The sequence below is a fragment of the Drosophila takahashii genome, chromosome 3R (genome assembly GCF_030179915.1).
Source record: "Drosophila takahashii strain IR98-3 E-12201 chromosome 3R, DtakHiC1v2, whole genome shotgun sequence".
In the NCBI taxonomy this organism is placed as follows: domain Eukaryota; kingdom Metazoa; phylum Arthropoda; class Insecta; order Diptera; family Drosophilidae; genus Drosophila; species Drosophila takahashii.
Window position 1 is genome coordinate 33,119,606 of NC_091681.1, and position 12,046 is coordinate 33,131,651.

Below are 12,046 nucleotides of genomic sequence, written 5' to 3' on the forward strand. Positions count from 1 at the left end.
TCCAGCTGCAGTTGTCGGTTGGCGATTTGTTGCAACACATGTTGCAGAAGCCGCCGCCGCCGCCAGCAGCAACAGCAAACATTTGTTGGGGAATTAGCAAGCGACAGACGGCGACTTCAGTCTGGAGGAGGAGGTGGAGATGGAGGCTTCGTTATGATGATGGGGAGGAGGCTGGGGAGGATCATCAACGTCAGATCCTCCTGGTGCCCCCCTCCACCACCTGCAAAATCCCTGGCTGCTTCTGCTTGTGGCATTGCATGCACATTGAATTCCAATTGGGTTTGGCAGAGTGGCGCAAACTTAATTGTCAAGGTTCGTTAGTTCTTTTTCCTTTGCAGCGTTTGCAGCGTTTGCAGCTCTTAGAAGTCGCAGACGTCTTCTGCTAATGTTCGTTTCTAATGGTCGGTTTGAGTTACGGCTATGCCACATCCAAGACTCAGCCCAAAGACTCGGTCTCTAACCGAGATGGAGTCCCCGTCGAAGTGGCGGCTAAGGAATTCTCAATATTTCCATTACTTTGTGGCCAGCGTCTGGGATTTGTTGCGTTTTTTAGCGGCATTTGAGCTCTCTGTCGCCTCTCTTTTGGCCAACTATTTAATTCACATTGGTGGAAACTCGATTGTGGTGCCCGTTGCTCTTGCCTCTGCCCCACCTGCTACTCCAGCACCACCATGCAACCACAGAAAATGAGCAGCCGCAGAACGATGTGCTTTTCTTGCACACTTTGTTGTGCGCTACATGGAGGTATTTTGGGTTCCTCGGTTTCCTAAGAGCTTTCATAAATTATGTCAACGGAGGATCAACACAAAGTATTGGAGTTATGACGTGGAGGGATTTTATTCAGGTTTTACTTTTGAATTATGTCGAAGAAGACGTTTGATTCCGGCTGAGAACTCGGAACTTAATCTTCTATATGAATCATTTAAGAGATTTACCAATCGCTTTTTATAAGTATTTCTTATGTACGAAATACAGGACCTTTTATATATATATCAATTAAATCAACAATCAACCTTCGAAGAGATCTTTTAATTTCTCCATTAAAGATCAAAAACCAACAATAGCAACTAAGGTTTCTAAGGTTTCCAATCTTATGAATTCCATCACTTACATAGGGTGGTCTCCCCTTCTCCATAGAGGGACCACTTTCTTCGAGACCCTAAAGATTGATCTTGAATTTTAGGCGGGTTCCCTGAGTATCTTTTGTCTTACGCAAGCCTGATTCACTGAGTGGCTCTGGGAAAGCTTTTGATTCATTGGGAAGACCCAATCTCTATTGAGTGACCGCCTTGTAGAGCATTTCTTCGGACGGCCACAGCCCAAGCCATAAATTCTGCACACACAGTTTCGGTTTGGCTCAGTTTTTCTTCTTGTCTTCTTTTTTTTTTTTGTGAGTTTGTATCATTCTGTTTTATTTATTTTGTGAGTAAGCCGCGACTCCAGTTGGGAATGCAATTCGCAGTCGCTGTCGCTGTCGACGTCGCAGTCGACGCCAGCGGAGGCATTCTCCACTTGACTTTCAGTTGAAATGCGTCCGATCGCCATTGATCGAGTTAGTTTTGTTAAGATCTCGTCCAGGCGAAGAGTTAAGTGCAGCCGGCCGGTACTCGCATCCGTATCTCCGTATAGTATCTCCTCCTAGCACGATATATCGAAATCTTCACCTGTATCTGTATCTTGGTGGTTCGGTGGTTTGGTTCTGAGTCTGTGCGTGTGTGCGAAGGATACGATACCAATCCCAAAGCAGGATGCGAATGTCGCGCTCGCTAACGGTTCTCCAGCGGCTCTTTTAGCCCGGTTCTGTTCGGATTGTTTGGGTCTTTCGGTCTTTCGGTCCCCGCTTGGAAGTCTCGGCCTTTAAGTCTGGAAGTGTGCTAATGTGATAAGCCGCTTTAACCGCAAACTGCCTTTGGCTTTGACTGCCACTCGGAGCTCCACGCTTGGAGTTCACTGTGGGCCAGCATTTGTGGCCCCACCTGCCGATCGCTTATTTTTTGGTATGTATCGTAAGCGAAGTCTGCGGTATGCGAAGCTGCAATCAATCAAAGTTATCGGGGAAACTTTTGGCCATTTGGCCATAAGAATATTAGATTCTTATGGTTTCAAAAAAATGTACTCATCTGTGGCTGGAAAAGTTCTGTAAAAATAATAGGAAAATTAATTTCTATAAAATAATTGATTGAATTTTAAAATCTGTTGCTAAAATTATCCCGTAACAATAAAAATAACATTAATTTAATCCAATATTACCTCGATGGAATTGAAGGATAATATTGGTATTTAATTAAGATAATATTAATTTAATCAAATATTACCTCAATAGAATTGAAAGATATTATTTGTATTCATTCAATTAAATATTTCCTCTATTAAAATTGTAATATATTATATTTTATCCAAATATAAAAAGAAGTTTTGGGTAGAAAAACATCTGAAAACTTACTTTCAGTCAAGACTACAGAGAAGAAAGTTATTAACCCCTAGAATGTTGTGTGTGTGAATTGAAGACGTATAATTCATTCTTCGGAAAGTACGTAATTACAGGCCAGTGGCTTCCGTTCGGAATGTCTCTCGCCTTCTGCTGTCATGGGAAGATTTTTGGCCAAGGTGTTTGGAGAAGTGCAGTCTGCAGAACAGTGACTCAGACTCACACTCTTTGCGACCCCGTGACAGTGTTAATGTTCCCGAGTTCCTGATACTGCCATCCCATCGCCCATCTGCCCATCTTTCCCGTTGTTAAAGTACGCATATTTAAGGCCCCGATATCAATCTTTCGCAGGAATGAGCAATGACACTTAATGGCATTTCGTTGCCAGCTCCAAAGTTCCAGCTTCAACTTCAGCTTTTCAGCTCCATCTCCGTTTTATGGCCCGTGCATGGTGCATATAACCTAAGAAGAAGCCTCAGTCTCAGCCTCAGTTTCAACCTCAGACAGCCACGACATTGCCTTGTTAAGTGTTAACGTTAAGTGCCTTGTTACTTAATTCGCCTCTCTTTTATCTCCTCGTACATTTTTACCCGCTCTAATTCCATGTGTGTGCGCCAAGGAGAGGCAGGTGGAAGTGGCAGTGGAAGTGGCATTTGGATGCGGCAGTGGCAGAGGCAGTGCCAGCAAAAACAAAAGCAGAAAAACGAAGCAACAAAAATGCTTTTACCTTGCGATGATCTTAAAACACCCTAAATAGGGGTATAATGCCAGGCATTGCATTGTAGAAAGTTGTAGTTTAATTGTATTTTATCTACAAGATAAATCTTTAATAATACTTTAAAATCAGAGAAGACTTATATCTTACAATTAAAGGGTATTTTAACAACTCGTGAGAATTCTTAATTTTTTTTTTTTAATTTTCATTTTATTTTTTCATAAGTTTTGATAAGTTTTCTATTTTCAAAACAGGGGATATTTATTTTTTAGAGATAAAGGGTATTTTAACAAGTCGTTTGAATTCACAAATTTTTTTTTTTCTTTTTTTGCATAAGTTTTTATAAATCTACTACTTTCAAATCAGGGGATACTAATATTTTTTTTAAATTAAAGGGTTAAAATAAAAGTCGTTAGAATAATTTAATTATTTTTCTTGAATTTTTATTTTATTTTTTCATAAGTCAGTTCGGAAAGGCTAGAATAAGGAATGTTGGAAATATTTATTGAAAATTCATGAATATCTTTAAACAAAAATTGTCACCAATTTGTTAGGGTACTACACACTTCGGCTTTCCAGTTTTTATAATTTTTGCGCAGTCGCTTTGAGTGCCAGGGAAGATCTGCACCATTATCACACGCAAGTGCAGCCATAATGTAAGCGAGCATTTTCTTTAATTTACAGTTAATTGAGTCTTATGGGGTAATTATGCAAGCAGCCGGATTCGTCTGGAACTCCCCTCTGCCCTCCGTTCCTGCCTCTTAATTGTGGCACTCTCCATCTCACTGTCCCATCGTCCCCAGGCAGTTTGCAGTTTGCAAGCGTAAATAAATCAAAGTGCTTTAGTTTGGGCCTTAATTAAGGCTTGCGGGGTCATTAAGCCGCATTGCGTGCGTGCCCATTGGCAGTGAGTTCTCTGCTATCTGCTATCCATCCTCCTTGCTCCTAGCTCCTCGCTCCTTCCTCCTTGAGGAAATCCACTTGTTCAGGCTCCACTCGAAAAGTGGGGAATCGCCACCACGAGCACCACCTGAACCACCACAACCACCGGCAGCAGCGGCGCAAACAAATTGCACTGATGCGATAAGCCAGCTCCACTGACAATAAACGAGTGCCCAATCAATCTCGGACTGGCGGCCGCGGAAGCCACACGCAAACGTGCGACAGTGGAGCCTCGAGAAGGAGGAAGCCTGAAGGGTTTGCTACTTAAAATAGGTGAAATTAAAGGGAAATATACATATCTTGAAGTGAGAAAAATGCAAAATATTTGTATTAATTTTAAGTTGTAGAAAAAAACGAGAGATTATTATAATTTATAGGAATACTTTTAAAGTAGGTACTTATATTAACATTAAATTTTCAGTGATACTTGAAGGATATATTTTTTAACAAATTATATGTGGAAAACGTATGTTTAAAAATTTTAAACATATAATACATATTCTGATGTCTAGTAAAGTATTGATATCCTAACTTTTTCATTTAACTTATATAACTGTCTGTGTTATATTATAAACTTTATTATTTTTGTATAGAAAAACATTTGAAACAAGTATAAATTAAAATGCATTTTAAGAAATAAAGTTTAAGTATAATATATTCAAAATTATTTTTTTTACCCATTAACTCATTTATTTGTACGTCATTTGCTGTGTAAATTTACAATTATGAATCCTGACTGTGCCGCAGGTGAAGTGCGTCGAGATCTGCACCTGGAAGGGGCGGATGGCGAGTTGGGTGTTGCAGCGGTAACCGCTGGCTTCCTTTCCGCAGTCGCAACTGCAGTTGCATTTGCAGCCGCAATCGAAGCTGCGGCAAGTGTCTGTGGAACCGTTAGCAGTCATTAGCAGTGGAATCAATTGGCGGCCCATATCCAAGTGGCTAGTGGTTAGCCGTACTAAAGGTGGCTAGTAGGGTGGTGGATGTGGATATTGGTGGTGTGGTATGCCATGGTATGCGGTTGCTGCCGATGATGAAGCCACTGGCACACAGGAAGTTCAAACCGATTGTGTGAGTCGTTGATGGATGGATTTATATATGATTTGATTTGACAACCAATGATTTCTTTCACTTTGTGGTAGGGAATCAAATATAATTGTTGTATTCCTTTGATATTTATTATAATTAAATTTCTGAGTTTAGAGCATTATTTTTAGAGTTTCTAACTTTAGCCTAGAGATTTTTCGATAAAAACACTTGTAGCTGCTGATCAGATTTTATGCTTTCCCATAATGCGTTGTATCCTTCGGGCAGGGCAGCCATTATCTCCGATCGATCGGCAGTTTCTATCATAGCTTCCCTCATTCCGAGAGGGCTGTGCCCCATCTCTGATTACCCATGCTAATACCCACACAGAGCGAGATCCACTTGGGACTCGGCTATCATTCCTTTCCGCACTCCACTCACACTTACACTCCACGGGGCAATCAGGTAGCTCGTTTTGGTAGCGAACCCCGCTCCAAAAGCTGATTATCTCCGGCAGCGGCTGGAGGAGCACTCAAAATGTTTGCCCAGAACACCGAATGGGGGGAAATGATTTGGCGAACGAATTGAGCTGAAAGGAAATTGCGTGCAATAAAATATAGATATGTTTGGGGCCCCGACTATCAGCCGTTGATCATCAGAAAGAGTGCGGAGCACCACGAATACGTATAAATATTGGCATACGCTCAGCTTATCTTGGCCAATTTATTGCCACGTTCGTTGAAATATCCTATAGGGGGGTATTCCCTTTTTTTGGATAATGTTTTTAAATAATAATTTTTTTTGTATGGATGAAATGGTGGGTAAAGTCTAGCTCCTTGGTACTTGAATATTTTATTTGGATTAGCGACGAGAAATAATGACTGCGGACAGCGACTCACAGAAGAATCAACGTGTGCCCAATGCTAGAAATGCGTGTAACCTCGCGCTTTCTTTTAAAGTCTTGAATATTTTTTAAAAATTACCTAGTACTCGGTACCAAGTATTTCGATACTCTAACCACTCACTTCTGCCTTTCTTGTTTTGCTTTTCTATGCCTCCAAATGACTCAATAGTCTCGTTGCTGGTGGAACTAGTTCTGTGCTGCACGCACTCGTCACGAATATAATGTAATTCTCAATTACGAAACGAGTTATGCCACAAATTAAGCGACAGAGATGGCGATAGACTGGGAGCGCTGGCTGGTTAACTGGACTTTGTGGCCAAAACTCCATGCTAACAAGCTTAAATGACAGCCCCCTGGCCATCGGAAACCATTCGAAACGAAAAGCCAGGCCAGAAAAGGGCGTCAACATTGAGGCGCCACCCCAAATTAGGAGCACCTGTTAGGGGGGGTTGGGGTTTGGTTTCGAATGAGTTCCAGACAAAGGTGTTTCGCTGTTATTAATTAACAACAATTCGATTTGTGGCCACACTTCGAGGCGCAGCCCAACCGGGCCGTATATGCAACTGGTCCAAGACACGGGAGTGGGAATGGGAATGGGATTTGGACTTGGTCTTGGTCTTGGCCTGGTCGTGTGGTCAACCAGGCACCAAAACTGCAAAGCGGCAAACACGTTTCCGCGGAACTCGTTCGATCCATGGAGCAACATGCCTCCAGACCCGTTCCACCCTTTATGTTCTCCACCGCAATGGCAACGGGCAACTAGCAACTAGCAACGGCTATGAGGAAGCATCCGTTAAACAGCGCTGTGGGCCATTGTCCAACTTAGCCCGCTTAGCATTGGGTCAAGTCAACCGCGAGTGGTTTTGCGCTGCGAAATGGGACCACGCATGGCCCAGACAACAGACAACAGACTGCGAACCACGAACCAGCACAGTCCATCTCCCGACAAGTGGCGACACCGATCCTAAAATCCCAGGCTGTGGCTTATTTGAATAGAGGTGTTGCACTGCCTCCGCCGTTGATGGCCGTTGTTAAGAGCCTCTCATGACAGGTGTCTCTCCGGCTCGAAACCGTTTTGTGTCCCAGCGGTTGGGTTTTTTGCTTCGGCTCTTGGATTGGGGTCTGGCCATCATCCATCCTATTCCATTCCATGCTGTGCTGTGCCATCCCATCCCCATCCCATCCTCCTCCTTTGCTGCTGCTGTCTCTCCTCGTCGCTGGCTTATTTTATTATTTTTCCTGTTGCCTTTGGCCAAATTGCCTGACTAATAAAAATAGATGCCGGCCGCAGCGGCAAATGAAGTTGTTGCCATTGCCAGGTTACTTTGCTTGCGACTGAGTTCATGGTTTACTAAAGTGAAAGAAGACTTTTTAAGGGACTTCTTGGAAAAGAGATCTGTGTCTTGGAATTTTAGACGCTTTTAATGTAGATTTTTAAATATTTAAAGTTAAAAGAGAACAAAATACTCCAAATACTTTTACCTTTTGTGTGCTTATTCTAAAATAGACTGTTTAAAAAAGAAAAGGTTTTTTGAAAAAATTTCTATAATTATGATCTAATTTTGTGGTAATTTGGCTAAGCGAAGTTCCCTGACTAAAATAATGACTTTATTGACTACCTAATAACTTAAAATAACAACCCTCAAAACTTAAAACATTTAATTTTTAGACATTTTTTAATACGATAAGTAATTTTTAACTTTTTTGAACATTTGGAAATTTTTGTTTTTTTTTTCTTTTTTTAAATATTGCTTATGTTGGATTTTGCCTTTAAAACATTTTTGTGGTTTATACTTTTGCGGAATCTGTATAGCTTTATTTTAGGTACCAGTCTAAATAGCTAAGTAGATTTCTTAATAATCAGATCAATCACGTGTAGAATATCCGAAAAATGCCGAACCGAACAAGAAACCAACAATCAAGTGGATCGGCCTGGATCAACTTTTCCGCGAGGCATTCGCCCGATGACCAAATCGCCCGGCCGAACCCAGCCCCATTTGGACAATGGTACCACTGGCGTTGCGGAGTGTTGAATTTCACTCGGCTAATTGCCTCAGAGTGGCGTTGAGTGATGGGGACGAACATGGATATGCGGCCATATATTCATACCTGTGTTTATGGCAGCTCGCCAGCTGGAGGCGCCCCCAGACATCCAGACATCATGCAACATACAGCATGAGAATCGCGCCCAGGAGAGTTCAGGAGTTGGCTGTTAATGGATTGCAAGGCTGTAAACTTGCATACGGCTGTGCCACTTAATTTGGAGTAATGGCCTTGCACTTTTGTACTTTGAATTGGGATGGTGATTCGAAGCGGGCGGAGTGAAGAAAACGATCCCCAGCGGAGGCATCAAACGAAGGGGAATTGGATTTGGATGAGCCTCGCATGGAATCGCCTGGGATCTTTCATCTTTGACCATAAATTCTGTAAATTCAAAGCGCGAAGGAATGCCAGTGGCCAATTATTAGAGAATGTCAGCTTGTCGCTGATATCTTGGCCATGTTTGTATTGACGATCTCAACTCTGGCTTCAAACCAAAGCGACAGAGAGAGAGAACGCTCCACTTATCGCTGCCTCATATCTAATATAGACAAGCAAACAGGTTCCCCAGTTGCAGTTCAATCACGTCCGTCTTTTGCAGTTCGCCATAGTCTCAAGTTCCCAGCATCCCAACATCCCAACGTCCCAGCTCGGCTGGTCCCGAGTTCGAATCCCAGTGCTGGACTCTCTTCTATTTCTTTTTTAATTGCTGCACTGCATCTGCCGGTCGGTTGGTTGGTCGCTCGGTCGGTCCACTCTTTGCTGGGCAAAACGTTTGACAAATGCCAATGCCAACAATTACACGAGCAGCGATATCTCATGGATGCAACTGTGATTTGAACTCATTACGCTGCCCCGCCGCCTGCCGCCTGCCCCATCATCATCATCATTATCATCATTATGAGCTCTCAAGGAGCTGGCGATGAAGATGTGTGCTTGGGTCTGGTTTTCCTGTGGCAAAACATCGCTCCTCTGGCCCCGAAAACATCTTCATCTGGCATCATCTCACTGTTGACCTTGTACCACTTGAGGTGGCTGCTGGCTGCGACCCAGACACAAGTGAAAACAAAATCCCTATTCAAATCGCGCTCCCTCCATAAACCCAGTACCCCTCTTTTCCCCCTGTTCCCTCTTCATAGAAAAGTGGCTTGGCTTCACCCGAACCTGAACTTGAAGTGCGGAACCAGATGCATGTAAGTAACGGTCCTGCGGCAGATGCCGCGTCTGCCTCGTGAGAAATCAAACTGTAAAGTGCGACGCGGTCTCTGACTCCATCTCTAGTCTCTGGTCTCCAGTTTTAGCCTTAGCCAAACAGGTTGCAGTGGTCGTATACCATTTTCGGTTTTGCTGCGCTTCCTCACACACATGCAACATTTGCCGCAGATCCAAGATGCTGCCTCCAAGTTGTTGGATTTTCCTTGTGCTGCTGCTGCTGCTGCCTGGCATTAGCCCAAAACCAATTGCACAATTTGTAACAGCTTTTGACGCTTGCCCCCTGCCAAATGCCACATGCTACATGCCACATGCCACCTGCCCCTTTTGCAACCTTCAGCCGGGAGCTGCAACTGCAACTGCAACTGCAACTGCCGGACCACGCCCTTCAATTCACCTCCCTACTTCCTTTCAAATCCACTTTCCTGCTCCGATTCTGATGTGTCACCTTTGGGCCTGGTGGGTGTTGCTCCCGCTGCTTTTTGTGGCACGTGGAATGCGGTTCTGGACTTCAAAAGCAGTTATTGAGTAAGAATTCAAAAGGCCTCAGGGGGATAGTCTCCACAATCAGCTCTCAAAACACTCATTCAACTCAATTCAGTAGCAAAAGCTGTAAAGGTTTGTCAAATAAAAATGAAAATAAAAATGTCAGTAATACTTCTCCCATTTCGACTATAAAAATTTTATTTACCTTCCTAAATCCGCATATTCCAGAAATTTATCCTTCGAGACTCATATATCTCAGATCTCAGACTATTTAATTGCCTGCCTGGCATTTCTCACAGCGTGTACAACCTTCAATCAGCTCTCTATCATCAATCTAAGTGCGTTGATAGATAGTTCCATGAAGACGGAAGTCTTACATGCAGAATCTCTTAAGTATTTCTAATTACCTCTAATAGAAATTAAATATGTAAAATTACGGGCTTACGATACGCTGGCTATCTGATCAGTTTTACAACTAGTGCGCCGAGCTCCTTTTTCCCTGTGTTTTATTGGAGAGAGCAAAAAAATGTTTTGAAATTCACCAGGCTGCTCGGTCTGGACATTTAAAGGTAATGCCTGCCCAGGCATCCCTTCGCTGGCTGTTAACTTTCAATCAACTCTATCATCAGTCATCAGGTGCCCCATCCTCCGCCGTTCGAAAACTGGGCGTTCACCCAATTGCACTGGCATGGTCTCTCCCTCAACTGGAGCCGGGAGTTCTGCGTTCTGGGTTCTCGATGGGATCGGGATATCATCCGGCTTCACACCTTTCGCGCTGGCCACCACACACCTGTAATTTTCACCATCTTCAGGTCCAACTGCAGAGCTCCATGGATCGCGACGAAGACAATTTGTAGGACCCTCTGGGGCCAGTGGACCATAGACCACAGCTGATTCGGGCAAACTGATTGCGATTTCTAACTGCAACACACGCTGCAATAATTTCGTAATTTCTCACTCACTTAATTTAGCACAATTAATCTCAATTTCAGCTGTCAACCGGTGAGGCAGAGGTTTCTTTTTTTCCCCAGCGCTCCACTTCAGGTTCGGATCTGGTTGGATCTCGGTGGGCACACGCATGACGTTTTTAGGGGGAAAGGGGGCTTGAGATCTCCAGTGGGAAGATTCCCATAAATATTGGACTGCCGTTAGAAATTCATGTGTAATTTGTCACCTGAAATTAATCTGCGTCCATAACACCAGGCAACCAGTCCACCGGAGTGTTGGGTGATTTGTTAGAGTCTCTCGCGGCTCTGACACCCAAATTGAAACGCATGCCAAAGCGGTGACTGCTGACTCCGTCTTCCCTGCTGACATGACCTGGCTTTAATCTACCCCATCTATCTGGTCTTTGCTGTTCTAGCCACTCCTCCCCATATTCCCGTCATTGTTTCAGTTTATTATATCATCATAACGCCAACTGTTAACTGACTGTGACCGTCGTCTGCCTCCAAGACTAAGAGTTCACCAAGAGAGTCACTGCCCCGGCGGTTATACTCTGTGTAGCCTCCGATCTTCGGGGTCTGGCGAATGGCGAATGGCATGGGGGCTACCTTATCAAAACTAGAACAACTAGAGTGTAATTAATAGACCCTGCTGTTGCATATTAATCATAGGTTGGTGGAAAGGAGAAAATACTTGCGTAAGAATATTATGCCATCTTTTCATGACTTCTATTTTGGTTGGTATAGCAGGTTCTATTACTTCAAATTTTCTATATAATTATAGAACTGCTTAATGTATGGCATACCATTATGAGTATTTACGGTTTTGTTTTACTTAAAAATTAATAATTCTTTAAATTGAGTTATTATGTAGGAAATTAAGTTGTTAGAGCATTCTGCATTCGTTTTATTTCCCCAAAACTTTGGCTTCCTGTTGTCATACCCATTTGGATGCTTATTCCCTCGCATTGCCACACATTTTGGGCCTTTTGTATTCTTTTTGGCCATTAAACAATGTTTAGGGTTACATTTGTGAGTGCTTTTAATTTAATTTGCCTCCAGAGTTCGCTGCCATTTTATTGTTCTTATTGTTCTTTTTATTGTAGCTGCTGGTTTTCCACTTGGATACTATTTTTTTTTTGCCACATTTTGCGGTTTTGGGTTTATGTTTTCAACATTTCTCTGCTGCGGTTTAACAAATTTTCTAGCCTGGGTCTTGTCTTGGTCTTGGCTTTAGCTTTGGCTTTGGTCTTGTCTCTCCATACAGGTTCTCCCCGTCTCAGTGTTTTTCTCTTGGGCTGCCGTACACTTGCTTAGATATAGATATGGTCTTGAAACGTTAGCAAACTCGC